The 15,116-nt window shown below is 36.6% G+C and overlaps 1 pseudogene; it reads left to right on the forward strand.

The window, feature by feature from the left end:
* Positions 1–9,874: 9,874 nt before the first annotated feature.
* Positions 9,875–14,898, forward strand: LOC149148744 (LRR receptor-like serine/threonine-protein kinase FEI 1; annotated as a pseudogene).
* The last annotated feature ends 218 nt before the right edge of the window (positions 14,899–15,116 follow it).

Consider the following 15,116-nt stretch of genomic DNA (forward strand, 5'->3'; position numbering starts at 1 on the left):
CACATGTGCGACCAGTCAGTTGTAAAGTATCCATGAAGTTTTTCTGACCAATCTCTACTAAGAATTAAGCCATAAAATTCCAAAATATCGGCAACTAAAATGTCGATAACTTGACATACCTTTGGATTGGATGACAGCCTTATGGTAACCTAATTTAATTCACCGATCACTTCAACTTGTGATCGATCTAGCTGAACTATGTGCACAACAAATTTTTGCGGTTGAACATTCAACTTTGCACATATTGATTCTGGTAGAATATTAGATGAAGCTCCAGAATCCACTAAGCAATTATGCAATTTTTTATGGAAAACTTCATAAGTAAGAAGAAATGGGGAAGTATGAGATCTCGACCTTCCTCCAATTAAAGCGATGTCATTTGGATCAACTTTATTAATCACGTTAGTTGGAGGTCTTCCCATTTCATGGGAAGCTTGAGAGTTACAGTAGCGGGCAAAGGTGCAACTGGTACAACATGTAATTATTTCAAAAGTACCTTTTGCTGGTGTTTTAACTTGATAAATTCATCAAAAGTGATGTTAGCCCTAGTCTTTTTCATGTCTTCTATGATATTATACTCCATTTCATCCGAAATGATCAGTGTTTTTGATGGAGTTGATGAATCTGTTTGGACTGGGCTGGTTTGAGTCGCTTTAGGTGTCGTTTTCTTAGCTGCGACTTTATCCTTAGTCATTGAGCTTGCGCTCTTTGGCTTAGGAGTGGGTTGAGGAGGATCAAGTTGATTTCTACTTCGAGTACTAACTGGGGATGCCTCTTGATCCTCTTCATCTGGGAGGATGAAGTCCCACATACCTTGTACCTCTACAACTTCTTCTTCATTGGTATGTTTTTCAGTAGCAATTTCCTCTTCTTCTTCTTCTGATTCAGCACTTGTGATAGCATTTGGCGGCTTTGAATCGGTTGAAGGGTTTCTTCTATAAGGCTTGTACGGCTTTTTAGAAGAAGTTTCTACCACTTGTTTCTTAATGTCAACCATTTCGTTAGACATGGTTTTCAAAACTTTTTGTAATCCTTCTAAATCGAATGGATCTTTTGATTGTTTTTTCTTGGGGTCTTCCTTGAAAGTAACCTTCTTGGATTTTCATTCTTCTATTGCGTTTTTATTTTCTAGAGCTATGATACGTTTCTCTATCGCTATTGTTTCTTTCATATTGTTGGCTAAAGTTGTTTTACTAGCCCTATCAATGAAGATTGCTATGTTTGACGGTAAAGCAGAGATGTACCACTCACTTCGCACTTCTTCGGTAGGCTTGGAAGTAGTAGGAATTTTATTTAACAGTTTATTGAGACGTGAATTAGAATCTTTGATAGGTTCCTTTGACTCGGCCCTAAGGTTAGACAGGTCATTGATCAGTGTCACCATAGACCTGTCATCACTGAACTTAGTTAGGAATTGTTCTTGGAAGATATCCCAACTAGTGATATATCCAGACGGTAATGAGAAATATCATGATCTGGCTGCTCCTTGCTGAGTATAAGGGAGAAGTCGGACAACAACATCTTCGTTGGTAACTCCATTGAGATTTATGGATAACATAAAGTTACTTATATGTTCTTCTGCTAGCATGCCTGCTTCAAGATTAAACTTAGGTAGCCATTTTTCAGGATGGGCCGGTATCTGACTCAAGGGCACATGCATTAAAACTGCCCCTGGGTTATTCCATGGAGATTGGGCCATTGCTGAACTACTAACAGAGGGAAGTGTAGAAGGTGATCCCTGCGATTGAGAAGATGAGGATATTACGACTCCAGAAGATTGAGAAAAAGGTGTGGAAGTTCCTATGGACTGGTGGACAATAATATGAAGTGGAGGAGTGGATGGTTGACTTCGCAGTGGAGAGGCAGAGGTGGATGATGATGATGAAAGAGTCTCGCTATCGGACCCTTTAGGTAATTTCCTTGCTCTCTTTCTTGTAGGCAGAGGTAACTCGGTTGGTTGGACACCAAACCTTTCACTCTTTAATCTAGTAAGAGGATGAGAAGGGTTATATTGTGAAGTCATGATGCCTTGAGATTTATCAAATCTCTGAGGTTATATAGAAAATCGCTGAAGTTTATGGATCAAAGATTCAAGTTCAGGAGGTTCAATAGTAGATTGTTCTCAAAATGTTGGGGTTTGTAGTAGCGGCTATTGTTCTTTCAACTTCTGGCTCTAGATTTAAAGATTCTAAGTGCGATGGAGAAGTTGGGGGAGATGGTGAGGGAAAATTACTCTAAGAATGGTATTTAGATTTAGACTTACTTGCCATTCACAGTTTGGGCCCTCCTTCTAGTGCCAAATATGTTGAAGCCCCGAAAATCGGGTCTACAACAAGGGGGATACCCACCCGGTCCAGACCTTGGTTAGCAGCTCCTTTTCCGTTCGGTATAGTTGGTCCAACTGGGGATATGGGACCAGTCTCCCAATTTATGTGTGTGTGTGTTGAGATTTGATATTTCCTTTCTAACAGTTCCTAAGTGAAATGATTTTACTTTAACTCTACTCTAATAACATGCAATTGTATGCTAATAAATAGAAATATCTAATTCTACACTAACCCGAGGTGTAATCTTTCCGTTATGCGATCTAAAATGATTTCAAATAAAAATTGGTAATAAAGATCATTCAGCTGTTATGAGAAAAGAATTCAATAGAGATAAACCACTTCGTATAAAAAGTTAGACGAAACAGTTGTGAAAAACATATCGCATAATAAGCTACTCATACATTAAGCATAAATAAATAGCTATCACCATACAGAAGTGCCAAATGATAATTCAAGCATTCACGCATCAATATATAAAGAACTGAACATAAATACCACTTTAACACAAAGGTAGAAATAGTTAAGAGATAGAAGTACCATTTATAACTAGTTCTACTCATGAGCTTCAAGCGATAATGATTTATCTCTTCTTAATCCAACATCCACTAAGAGTACAGAAATGCAACATCAGTAGTAGATACTAAATGCAGATATCAATAAATCCTGTTCCATTCATTCTTCAAAATCTCCTCGGAGGGTGAAAAAGTGCATGTTCTGAGGACAAGTTTCTGATAAATTTCAGGACCTTTCTTAAATGCATGAGAAGAGTTTAAATACTACTAACTAGATCTAAAAATAACTTATTACAAAAATGTATGATACTGTTTAAATGACCGCCCTCATTTCTGGCGAAAATAAAGCAAAATTAATACTAACATTGAATCTAAAATTAAAACTAACACCTAACTATTTCTGTATCTGTTCCTTGAAATCGCAAGCATTCAACATTTGTTTAAGAAGAGTCGGCTGGACGACTTCTGACATTAACTGTCCTGTGAAAACAACATCGGCAAGAGTCGGTGCCATCTTCTCGGCAGAATTGATGATACATTTAAGAGTTATGCACTGGCTGTGTGGTTTTACCAAATATGCCCAGTAAGAATCCCAATTCAACTTAGTCAATCTTTTGATTGATTTTGCCTTTTCTTGACCCTTCTGTCTCCAGCCTATCTGTAGTTGATGAGCCTTTGGTAGATACCCTGGAGTGGTTTCCGAGATTAGATTTTCCCTGTGCAAATTTTCATTTATGCAGTAAATAACACTGTTTGCTGCTGTGGCTGCTTCTTTTGCTGCTTGCTCTGCTTTCTTGATTTGTGCATCCCATTTGTTAAACATCATTTCTTTGTGATTGTCATAGATTATTGGTGTGCCTGCTCTTTTCCCCTCCTCTGTTTCTTGATCCGAGCTTCCCTGGTGCGATTTTTTACCTCTTGCGTGCTTTTTGTTAATGGATATAAAGCTTAAATTTTGTGAAAATAATGATTCCGTAAGTTGCTAACACTGAGTCTTAAATTGTCTATTTTTTATGTCAGCGCTGTCTAGTACCCATTTAACCATGTCCATGTATGGAAGAATTTCGGGCCTCGCCGCTATTCGGTGTAAGAATGAGCAAGCTAGCTCTGTAATAGACGCCTCAGAAGACCCGTGCGAGCCTGCAGTAGTTGTAGCCTCCATTATTTTGGGATTCTCTTCCTCAAGTAGACTATACATGCCTTCCCAAGTAGTAATACCAGCGTCTCTGTTACATGCGATGTCTGTATACAAGGGAATCATTTCTTGATCTTTAGAACTCGGAGCTTTACCTTTCTTTCCCATAGTATCTTGAATACTGCTTTGTATAATTCTCTGTTCTTTGTTCGTGAAGTTTACAAATGAGGTGAGAATCATGATAAGGAAAAGGTGACGGGAAAGCTTTAAATGCCAAAGACATATAAAATATACCACCTTACATGAAATGGCTCTTCGATAACCACGAAACCCTATTTCATTAATGATTGGCAACTAACTCATTAATTAGCATTAAAGCACATAACCAGGGCTTGGTTTATGGAAAATACTTTTTTTTTAACAACAAGCCCGAAATATTTGCGATGAAGCGATTTTGCAATTTGCTTTGTAATATCGCAGATTGCAACATCGCAACATCGCAATATCGCTCTATTGTAATATCGCAATATCGCAACATCGCTGGAGCGTAGCATATGACAATCATTCGTTAATCTGTTTTCTGCGAAATGCAATTTGTGATATGTGCCATTGCATATTTGCAGTTTGAGGTTTTTCAGCGTAAGTGATATTTGATGCTTGCGATGCGATGAAGTTTCGCATCGTGATCTCGCAACCTTAGAATTGTGTTTGTAAGGAGGTATCCATTATCCTTTTTGCGATGCGATATTTCTTAAGGAGTGATTTTATTCTACCTTATCATAAAAATTAAGATTTTTTAGATTTTTCAAGGGTATTCTCCTAAGTTTATGAGGGTAAGTTTTATTGAAAAAGGAAATTCAAGCACTAATTGATTTTTAAATTTTTTGACTGAGCATCCCCACTTATTTAGTATTAGTAATAACACTAAATAAGAAGGGGGGTTGTTGCTGGCCACAATAGTACCGTCATAGATGAAGGGGCTTCTGTGAGTATCCTTTCCTTAATTGCTTAGAAAGCGCTTGGATCACCATCACTTTTGCCTGAGGTGCGAAATCTGGCAGGCTTCGATAAAGGAACCAGTCGACCGTTAGGGATACTTCCAAGTTTGCCTATAACTTTGAGAAGGAAAACCATTTATCTAAACATAATGCTAGTCCAAGGACCTTTAGATTACAATCTACTCCTTGGGCGTGACTACATTTATAGCATGGGAGCGATTGTCTCCTCTCTCTTTCGAGTAATGTGTTTTCCGCATGAAGGAAGAGTGGTCCAGCTCGTAGACCAGCTTTCATTCCCCGGTTCACACATATCTAATAGTCAAATGCCATCCCTAACAGGTCCTTTTGCGTAAGGAATGTCTCATCAATCTCCAATCCATCCACCTAATGAGCACGAGTGATTCGGTGGTCGTGACTGAAACCCAGGGGGCATGCGCCCTGGTCTGCTTCGGCAGGAAAACTTCAGGTATAGGGTAGGTTTCCGCAGAGGATATATGATTGGTATAACACACCCATCTATTTAGGGAAATGGGACTAGACCGGAATAATATACCTTTGTTAGAAGGTAGGCCTTTCCCGATAGAACAAATGTTTTGTCTGCAAATTGAAGTGTAACTTGGAAAAAGTAGGCCTTTCTCGATAGAACAAATGTTTTGTCTGTAAATTGAGGGGTAACCTGGGAAACTCTACTTCGCTATACCTGGGGGCATGCGAACCTTTTTGCGTGAAAGTGAAAAATGACCATTTATTTTCTTAGCTTGTAGGCTCTTAACCCTTTAAACTCGTAGGATTGGTCATTCCTAGCTTACATAATAAAGGGAGTCGGAGCATAATTTCGAATGGTGCAAGATCCCTAAAAAATGAACCTATCGATGAGACATCCTTATTATATGACTGGCACGAGCAATTTTATGCGAAGTTCAAGCTCGTTAAAAATTAAACCTAGCAATGAGCATATGTTCCACCAGAGTTTAAGCTCATTAAAAAATGAACCCACCTCTGGTAAATAACCATTGTGAATGATTATCATCAGCTTTTGAGCCTTGGTCGTGTTCTTACCATCGCCTCCACTATGTTTTAGCCAATCATTCACCTCCATTTTACTTTTTACCCCATTTGAGGAACAGCTGCGATGAGTGATCCTATTAGCCACCTTCTTTACACTGCCGTGATTGGAAAGTTCCAAACCTTACCTGGAACTAGTTGCTATCTGAAAACATCACTCGTTCTTCAAAAAACAAGTCTCCTTTAAGCTCTTTTCATCTGACTCCTAAAATATGAAAAGATTTCCGATCAATTGGCCTCTCCAGCTCATTAAAGTGATTGGAAGTGCTATCCCTCCTCTAGATTTTAATCTTTTTGGACCTGAGGGATTATTACACAAAATGATCGAGCGTTTGTCTTGTTTGGCTCGTTAAAACTATCAAAAAGTCATTCCTTTTGTATTGTTTTATATTTTCTCGGACTTAAGGGATTATATTACAAAAAAGGAATATTGGAGTTTTCTTTCTGTCTCTTTTCAAACTCTCTAAAATTGAAAAGGACCAAGTTATCCTTGTCATTAAACTCGTTAAAACAATAGCGACAAACTTGTCCATTCAGAAAAGAGCGAGTTTCACTATCGCTAGGCTCGTTAAAACATAGCGACGGCTTTGCCCAGAGGGAAAATTATAGAAAAAGCATATGTTATCCTCCTCAAGCTTGACAAAAATAAAGAGGTACTAGTCAAAAATGACTGGGGAAAATTGGGAAGAAAACTTGAAGAAATTTTATTGGTAGCAGGTCGCTCTTAAACATGACACTTTCACTCCATCACCATGACTAAGTCGGGTTGGGTTATTCTGTTCACCGGTCATATAACCATTGGTCCACTGTACCATCCACTTTTGGGGTTAACGCTACCAATCCATTTCAGTGTCACCGATATGTTCAAGAGAAGTCACTCAGAGAATTCACCTACCCAGCTTCTGTCTCATTTGCTACAATACCTTCATGCTTCATTCTTTCATGACCGCCACGCTGAACCTTGTATCATCATATCGTTTTCACCTCTACAAAATCATTTGCTCCATTCAGTGTCATAGATGTGGGATCCATTAGTGTCCTCCTACGACGGGTCACTTCTTGTCGACATCAGCTCATTACCCAAGAAGTTGACCTAGGGACAACCCTTCCAGTACTTTGAAGCTTGCATGCCTCAATGGCAAGTTTCTCGCTTCCGGCGACATGTTTAAACTAATGGCCTTCGACCGAAAGATTTTGCGTGGTGTTCGATGTCAACTCATGTATTCACACCATGTGAATTTTACTGCAGTACCTTGACGGTCATCATCATCATCGGTGATTCCTCTCGTGTCTGTTAACAGCTTACATCATTGGCTGGTAATTAGGTGATGTCCTTCCGTGTTCGACATCAGAACATATTTTCACATGGATCGACTTGTACTTTCGAGCAAAGATTGAACAAGTTTTGAAGACCCCAGATCTAGTTTCATCCATCCAGGCTGCGATATATTTAGGAAAATAAAGAGATCAAATGTACATCATTGCCGCACAGATAATCATCCAAACTAAGGGATGATGGCTCTACCAGAATCATCAGTCTGCACACAGACAGTTGTCTATCCTATGTACATGAAAATGAATTTATCAAGCTGAGCATGAGAATGCTCGTCTCAGCCAGATTACGAAAATATTATGAAGATAATGTATTGTATTGTATCTTATTACAAGTCACCTTCCAGTGCGAAAAAACTCGGATGCTCATTATAAAGCATTTCATCTGACATCAAAAGATTTACGACCTCATGATTTAGGGGGAAACTATTATAGAAATATTTGGGCACTGTAACACCAATCACATATGTCCATAAACCAAGGGCTTCTAAGTCCCTAAAAATGTTGTCTCATACCCTAAAGGAGCAAGGTCAGCTAATTACATCATCTCCCAGAAGTTTTCCATGAAAAACCACTCAGAACTGGTCAAAGCAGGACCGTACAGACTGCCCAACGCAAAGGGTACGATGCATCTCACCTGCCACATGCAAAAAGTGCGATGCATACTAGAAAGCCCTTCTGTAGGGTACGATGAGTGAGAGCAGAAAAATGGCATAAGAAGTTTGCTAGGTGGAGACCCTGAGAATCTTCTAGAGGCTGCTCATTTGACACTTGCCTCCTTGAATTCGCCCAAAGATGAGTAGGAGATCATTAAATCTCCAAATGGAACCAAAAACTATCAAAGAGATGACACTAATCAAAATCCCAGAAGCTGACTCACCCCCCTACAAATATCTATAAATGGATCCCTCATCCGAGAGATCTAGAAGTTGGAATTTAGTAATTTGCAAAGAGGTGTTGTTGGTTTCTCTTGGAAGACATTGTTGGGTGATCTTGCTTTGTGTGAGGTGAAGAGGGCTTTCAAGCTGGGAGGATGGCGCTGGATCAAACCAAGTGGTTGTAATCCTCTCTTCTACTACTTTTACTAATAAAGATATTTGAGTTTTCCTCCATATTCTTGTGTATCTCTGAATATTGTGTTGATATATGCATTTGTATGGTAAATATATATCTGATCCTATATTATTTACAGTGAAAGATCTCTATGCTTTGATGGTATTATGCTGCTGTGAATCTACAGGTGTTCTTTGAAGTGGGACAAGTAAGGAAGAAGTGGCAAGATTCTGTCAAAGGAGAAAGGAAACAAGCAAGGAACCAAGCAGAATATTGAGGTTAGTACTCTCTGCTTCTTTCTCATCTCTCTCTCGTAAAGGAAAAACAAGTGACTTTAATCTATTTGTTTCTAAGATAGCTACCCATCTTAGTGGGACTAGTAGCTTTGAATAGACACTAGATTTCCCGATAACAATATATTAAGCTAAAGGTTCATTTTGTATTCATTTATTAGCAGAAGTTATAATCTCGTTACATCCCAATTTTGTTTGCTTTTCATGACATACATGATTTTTGGGGATAATATTATGAAATACAAGTTTTATATAGTATAGTTATTTGAGAAGATCTGCTATATGTAAGAAGGTTATAGGAAGGAGAGGCTGGAATGGGAGGGGTAATTGTTATCGTCGAAGAAAATAAATAAATAATGTATAGACGGGGACTTGGCATTGCAACAAATACTCAACCGAAAGACCTTTATCTTTGGCAGGGTCTGAATATCAGTTTGGCTGATGGTATCAAAATATTGTCTATAGTTGGTGACTCCATCGTGATCATTAAAAAATCTATGAAGCTCCTTAAGAATGTCAATCTGATCAATGATTAAACCTCCTCAGTCATCGTAAGGATTAGTTATATGTTAAAAAAAATTGGAAACGCAAATCTGTTCCATGTCTTGCATGCAAATAACCACTTGGTGGATGGTCAAGCCAATGCAGACATGTTGCTGGAACAAGGTAGTTTATGTATAAATCAAGACGTAACCTCATGTCACATCCCCTGATCTATAGCACTGGGTCGATGTTTTACTATGGAGGTACGGGTCCTCAGAGAATTAAGTTTGTAGTTAAGAAGGTTAGCTCCCTGATGTTCCTCTACAGTGCTTTGGAAGTTGGGATGGTAGGTTTCAAGTTAAGGCACAGGTGTGGTACCATTGGAATGCAGATCATGTATGAGGACAGGTGGGTGTCGAGGTCTCGGTTACTCGCCAAGAGATAAAATTTAGTTATACATGTCAGAGAAGATGGTACCATCGTGATACGCTTCTGTTTATTTCTAGCAGTGTAGGTAATGGAGGGAATTTTCCTTGATAAGACTCTTAATCGTCTAGCATTTATGAAAGATAAGATCAGGAGGAATGTTGGGGTTGAATAGGCTATTATATATTGTATCTAGTTATGGTGAGTTAATCAAAGCATAGTTATGATCCAGAGACAAATTGCTGCGAAGATGGCCTTTGCGTGTAATGGTAGTGGTGCAGGGTCAGGGTTCGGTAGCTCGGGGTCTGGTCATGGCAGTGGTGGAAGTGTCAAGAATTTGGTAGAGAATTCATGTAAACAAGTTATAAAGGATATTGTTAAGGAAATTAATGAAAATATGGAAATTCTTTATCCTTAATTATATGGATTGGGTAAAGATATCGAATTATTACATAAGACAATGGAAGGCATGTGTGTTAATGTGTTGAGTATACAACAGAAGGTGGATAACATCGAAAAAAACATTGAAACTACTACTCCCAGGGTTTTAAAGGAGGTATTCAGGGTTGGGGAAGCCATGGTCTTCAATGCTGCTGGCGCCGAGGTTGCTGCTGCTAAGTAGGTTCTGGATGATGGAGAGGATGTCTTGGAGGAATTGACAACTATTGTGGATGAACCTTCGAGCGAGGAATTCAATCCTGGTAGTAGCTGAAAGATTTTACTTTTAATAATAATATAGATATATATATATATATATATATATATATATATATATATATATATATATATATATATATATATATATATATATATATATATATATATATATATATATATATATATATATATATATATATATATATATATATATATATATATATATATATATATATATATATCTATATATATATGCTATGTCGATATATAAAATATAGTGGCTTTTTCTCGAGTGTCTTCAGTTATAGTTATGTTCAAAGACTATATGTAAATAATGTTGTAGTAAGAAGGTCCCATTCCAATATAAATCGATGAAAATGGTGGAGTGTACAATCTTGATTTTTTTATGGCAACTGAACGTTTTCCATTTTATATAATGAAAATTCTACCCATTTCTTAAAAAAAAATAGCATATAGGAAAAATTACCAAGGATCTCTAGAGTATTCCTTTTGGAAGGGTTTAATTCTAAACTTATACAATTCTTTAATTATTGAATTGCAATTTAAACGAGAAAGTGTTTTATATGTTTATATGTATCATAATTACTATGAATATCTACACTTTCAGTTGAAAATAAATAACAGTTACAAGGCTTCAAAGTAATGTAGTGTTTAATCTCCATAGCACCTGAGTAGCCTGAGTAATCATTTTATCTTTAGAACAAACATTATCATGTCTGATCTGATTTAATAGGTCATTAGTGGAAGCTTCTTTAAATTATAAAATTAGTCAATTATAATCCATTTATGGAAACTATCGTTTGTGAGGAAGGAAATTTGTCCATAATACAGGATTAGGAGGTGGATAAATATAAACATATATTCTCCCACTTCAATTTGGTTATGGAGTGCTCCACTTGTGGAAATATTTATTCAGTTGTAGTGAATCATCTAATAATGTTGGCTTATATGTACATTTTCTTACCTCCACTCCACTTGCATTGTTGTAATAGGTCTCTTCAATGTCATTTGGGCTGATGTTGGGACAAATGGGATATGGACTAATATATTTATAAAGATTGTGTCCTATAATTGACAGTAGAAGGTATGTCTATTGTTTCCCTCTGTGAGCTTGGAATATGCCAACAAATAAGGTTCCTCTTCATGTGTCATTTGTTGTGGCATCAAAAACATATGGAATGGATAGCTAATTGCCTAAATTGAATTTTCTTTATCCAGTTTGTTTGGTGTTTCAAGGATCAATTGGGAGTGAGGCTTGGAGAGACCAACACCTCAGTGTAGGCTATTTAGATGGGAATGATAGATCACATCAAAGAAAACCATTGAGGTATATGAAGAAAGGGTCCTTGTCTCAACAAAGCAGATGAAAAACAATAGCACTTTAGTGCTTTTGCCTTAAGGAAGTCATGAAGAGAAGGCCCCTTAGTATTATATATAGTGCTTTCATTGTGCATATTGTGAGTTAAAATTGGGTATTTATGAGCGATCAACCTTCTGTACATCCTTCTTTCTGATGATTCCTATGAATAGCAAGACTATGATATCACAATTTTGCAGTTTGCAACAGAGATAAGATGTGTATCAAAAGAGAAGGAACTTGTGGGGTAGCATGGTATCTGCTCAATTAGTTGTCTGCATTTATCATGTGCTACATCATTTTGTTGTTGATTCTTTTTTATTTGTGTTATTGTTTTTGCATCTGTAATCAAAGAGTGTATACTTAATACATACATCCCTTACTCACCTTCTTCACAACGCTTGGTATTGAAAGGTCTTGTCATGATTCAAGGATTTTTCCTTTTCAATTTACTACTAGTGAAGTTGGCCTTTGATTTCTAACAAGGGGATAATATCCTTCTAATCCTTATTTTAGGGAAATGACAATCTTTTTGACAAGAGAGAAGATGCCAATACCTAGTCCAAGTAGTTGAAACTTTACAACATCAACTTGAAATCCTCCCATCCGGATGGGTTTTAGACAAACATAGTCTTATATGGTAGGGAATTTAGAAGTAAATTTTCATGCTAGTGATAAAAAATGTGAAGGTGGGGAGGTGAAAAGGCTAACTAAAAACTTTTGAAGCCTTGCATGTGCCATTATTATAATAAAACTTTCTAGGATTTAAAATTTGGGTCCTAAAAATTAATCATTTGAGAGTATTATCATTGTTGAATTAAAGGTTGAGTGTGGGTAGGGGTCGTGGTCTTGTGGTAAGGTGCCATTAGTTTACTGCAACTAGCACAGTTCAATTCGTAGTGCAATTCCCTTCTCATTGCATATCTTTTTGGGAATAATTTCCAAGAGTTTCGGAAGTGCTCTAGAAAAAATGGGATGGTTCTAGGAAATAATTAGAGAAAGAACATGACGCCATCATAATTAGAAAAATAGTATGATAAAATCTTAAGATTAATGTAGCATTTATCCATTTCTAGATTTATATCTGGTTTTGATGAAAATTATTATTTCTTTTTCTTCTTTTGCATTCAAATGTAGTGGGTGTGTGTCTAGCTAATAAGTATGGAGTTCGACACCCTGAGCTTTCTCAAATAGAATCTGAATCTTTGAAAATAATTTTTAAAGTACAACAAAGAGAAGATCACCAACACAAAATCAAAATGAAAATGAAAATAAAATAAAATTATAGTACCATTTTATGTTTGTTTATTTGGTTACATTTCATTTAATTCGACATGTTCTGTTACCAGCCCACAGGAAATATCACAAAGTGTGTCGATAAAGTAAGGTTATATGCTTGATATTGTCCTCAAACACATAATTTCAACGTGGGTGAAAGAATCGTTCATACCCTTAGCATCAAACTTATGTTTAAATATATCTCTTTGTACCCTCTAAAATCCATTAGATGAAATAGAGTCGCAGAGTTTTGTGGTGACTCTCTGAAAGTTCTGGTATCTTTTTATGAGTAAAATTTAAAACTGATTATATGGAACCCATTGGAATTCAGCACAACATGCTAGGACATTGGAATGATACTTGAAGGGATTCCTTATTGGAGCAATAGTTATAAGGGGAGTGGCTCTTTCTGTGCTCCTTATGTTCTTGTGGGTATTCTTTTTATCCAAGAAAGGAGTCAAAGAGGAAAAGGAATTCAGAAAGATGGAATTGTTCTCTTCGATCATCTTTTATGTTCTATGAAATCATTAAGGAGTGATATTCACCAATTGTTTACTTCTATGGCAATTTTCCAAACACTAGATTGTGATAGATGAAAATGCCTCTTTCAAAACACAACTTGTTACATTCCATGGATATTTTCCATACACAACTGAGGATATTATAAAAATATAGAGATGCTTGATGACACTGACATCATTGGTTCTAGGGGATTTGGAATTATGTAAACATTGGTGATGGACAATAACAACTTATTTGTAGTGAAGAAAATTGAGAAGTGTGATGTAGCATCCAATCAGATATTTGAGAGGGAGTTGGAGATTTTTGGAAGCATTAAGCAAAAGAATATTGTCAATTTGCAGGGTTATTGTAAATCTCCATTAGCTAAAATTCTTATGTATGATCTCTTATCCATGCGAAGCTTAGATGCATTTCTCCATGGGTAGTACTTTGAAAATTAGATGAATATTTGTATTGATGCTGTAGTTTTCAACCATGATGTATGCCTACTTACAAGGTTTCTTATTTGGATCGGACTACAAACAACCTACTCCACATTTAAACTGGATGGCCTGATTCAAGATAACACTTAGAGCAGGGTGAGGCATGGTTTACTTGCATCATGACTCTGACCCTAGAATTGTCCACTATGACATAATGTCTAGCAATATAGTCATTTATGAAAGGCTCCAGGAACATGTATCAGACTTTGATCTTGCAAAGCTCTTGGAAGATGGAAAAACACATGTAACCACCATTGTTGTAGGCACACTTGGATACATAGCTCCAGGTATGTTGGCATTCCTTCTACCCCTGAGCCGAATCTTATTCATATTTATTATATGAATTAGAACACTTGTTTTTATCCATGAATGTCAAAATAGAGAAATTTCAATGTGAGAGAGAAACAAAGAAATCAAATGTGTACATCTTTGGAGTAGAATTGGTAGAATTTATTTGTGGAATAAGACCAAACGACCCTTTCGTTATGAAACATGGGGTGAATCTTGTAGGATGGGTGAGTATAAATCTATATTTCCTTTCATTTTGAAATGTGAATTTTTGTTTTCCATTAACTTAATTATATATGCATATGAATGTTCTACTATAGTTCATTGTCTTAAAACTTCCTTGATACTTGATATTTATTTGGTCTGAAAACTACCTATGGAGTACAACCTATTATGAAGTTTTCAGATGGCCATTTCTACTTCAATTTATGTCATATAAATTCAATATTTTTATTAAAGCATGTTTGATCAAAAATTCAAGTGAAGGCACACATCAGAGATAGTAAATTAGAGGATATTGTTGATCCAAGATGTGCTTGTGTACCACGAAATAGTATTGAGACAAATCTTGAAATTTCAGCCATGTGCATAGCACCAAACCCTGAAGAACAACCAACAATGAAAAAAGTAGTGAATATTCTAGAAGAAGAGACTATGTCTCCCTACTAAAGGGAGTTCTGCCCAATAATATACCCTCTAGTTCAAATTCTAGAAGAAGAGACTGTCTACCTTCCATAGTCAGTTTTATGACTCATGTTTTGATGGAAAATGTATTCAATTCGACTACTAGATGTACAAATAATTCAAGGTGATAATTCTTTCCATTTAAAGTGATTGTTTTCATTGAGGATGTATTATTTGGGCCTTTAGTAGCCCTCTCCTTTGTT

The sequence above is a fragment of the Pinus tabuliformis genome, chromosome 9 (genome assembly GCF_031772625.1).
Source record: "Pinus tabuliformis cultivar Carrire ecotype Pingquan chromosome 9, CPIR1, whole genome shotgun sequence".
In the NCBI taxonomy this organism is placed as follows: domain Eukaryota; kingdom Viridiplantae; phylum Streptophyta; class Pinopsida; order Pinales; family Pinaceae; genus Pinus; species Pinus tabuliformis.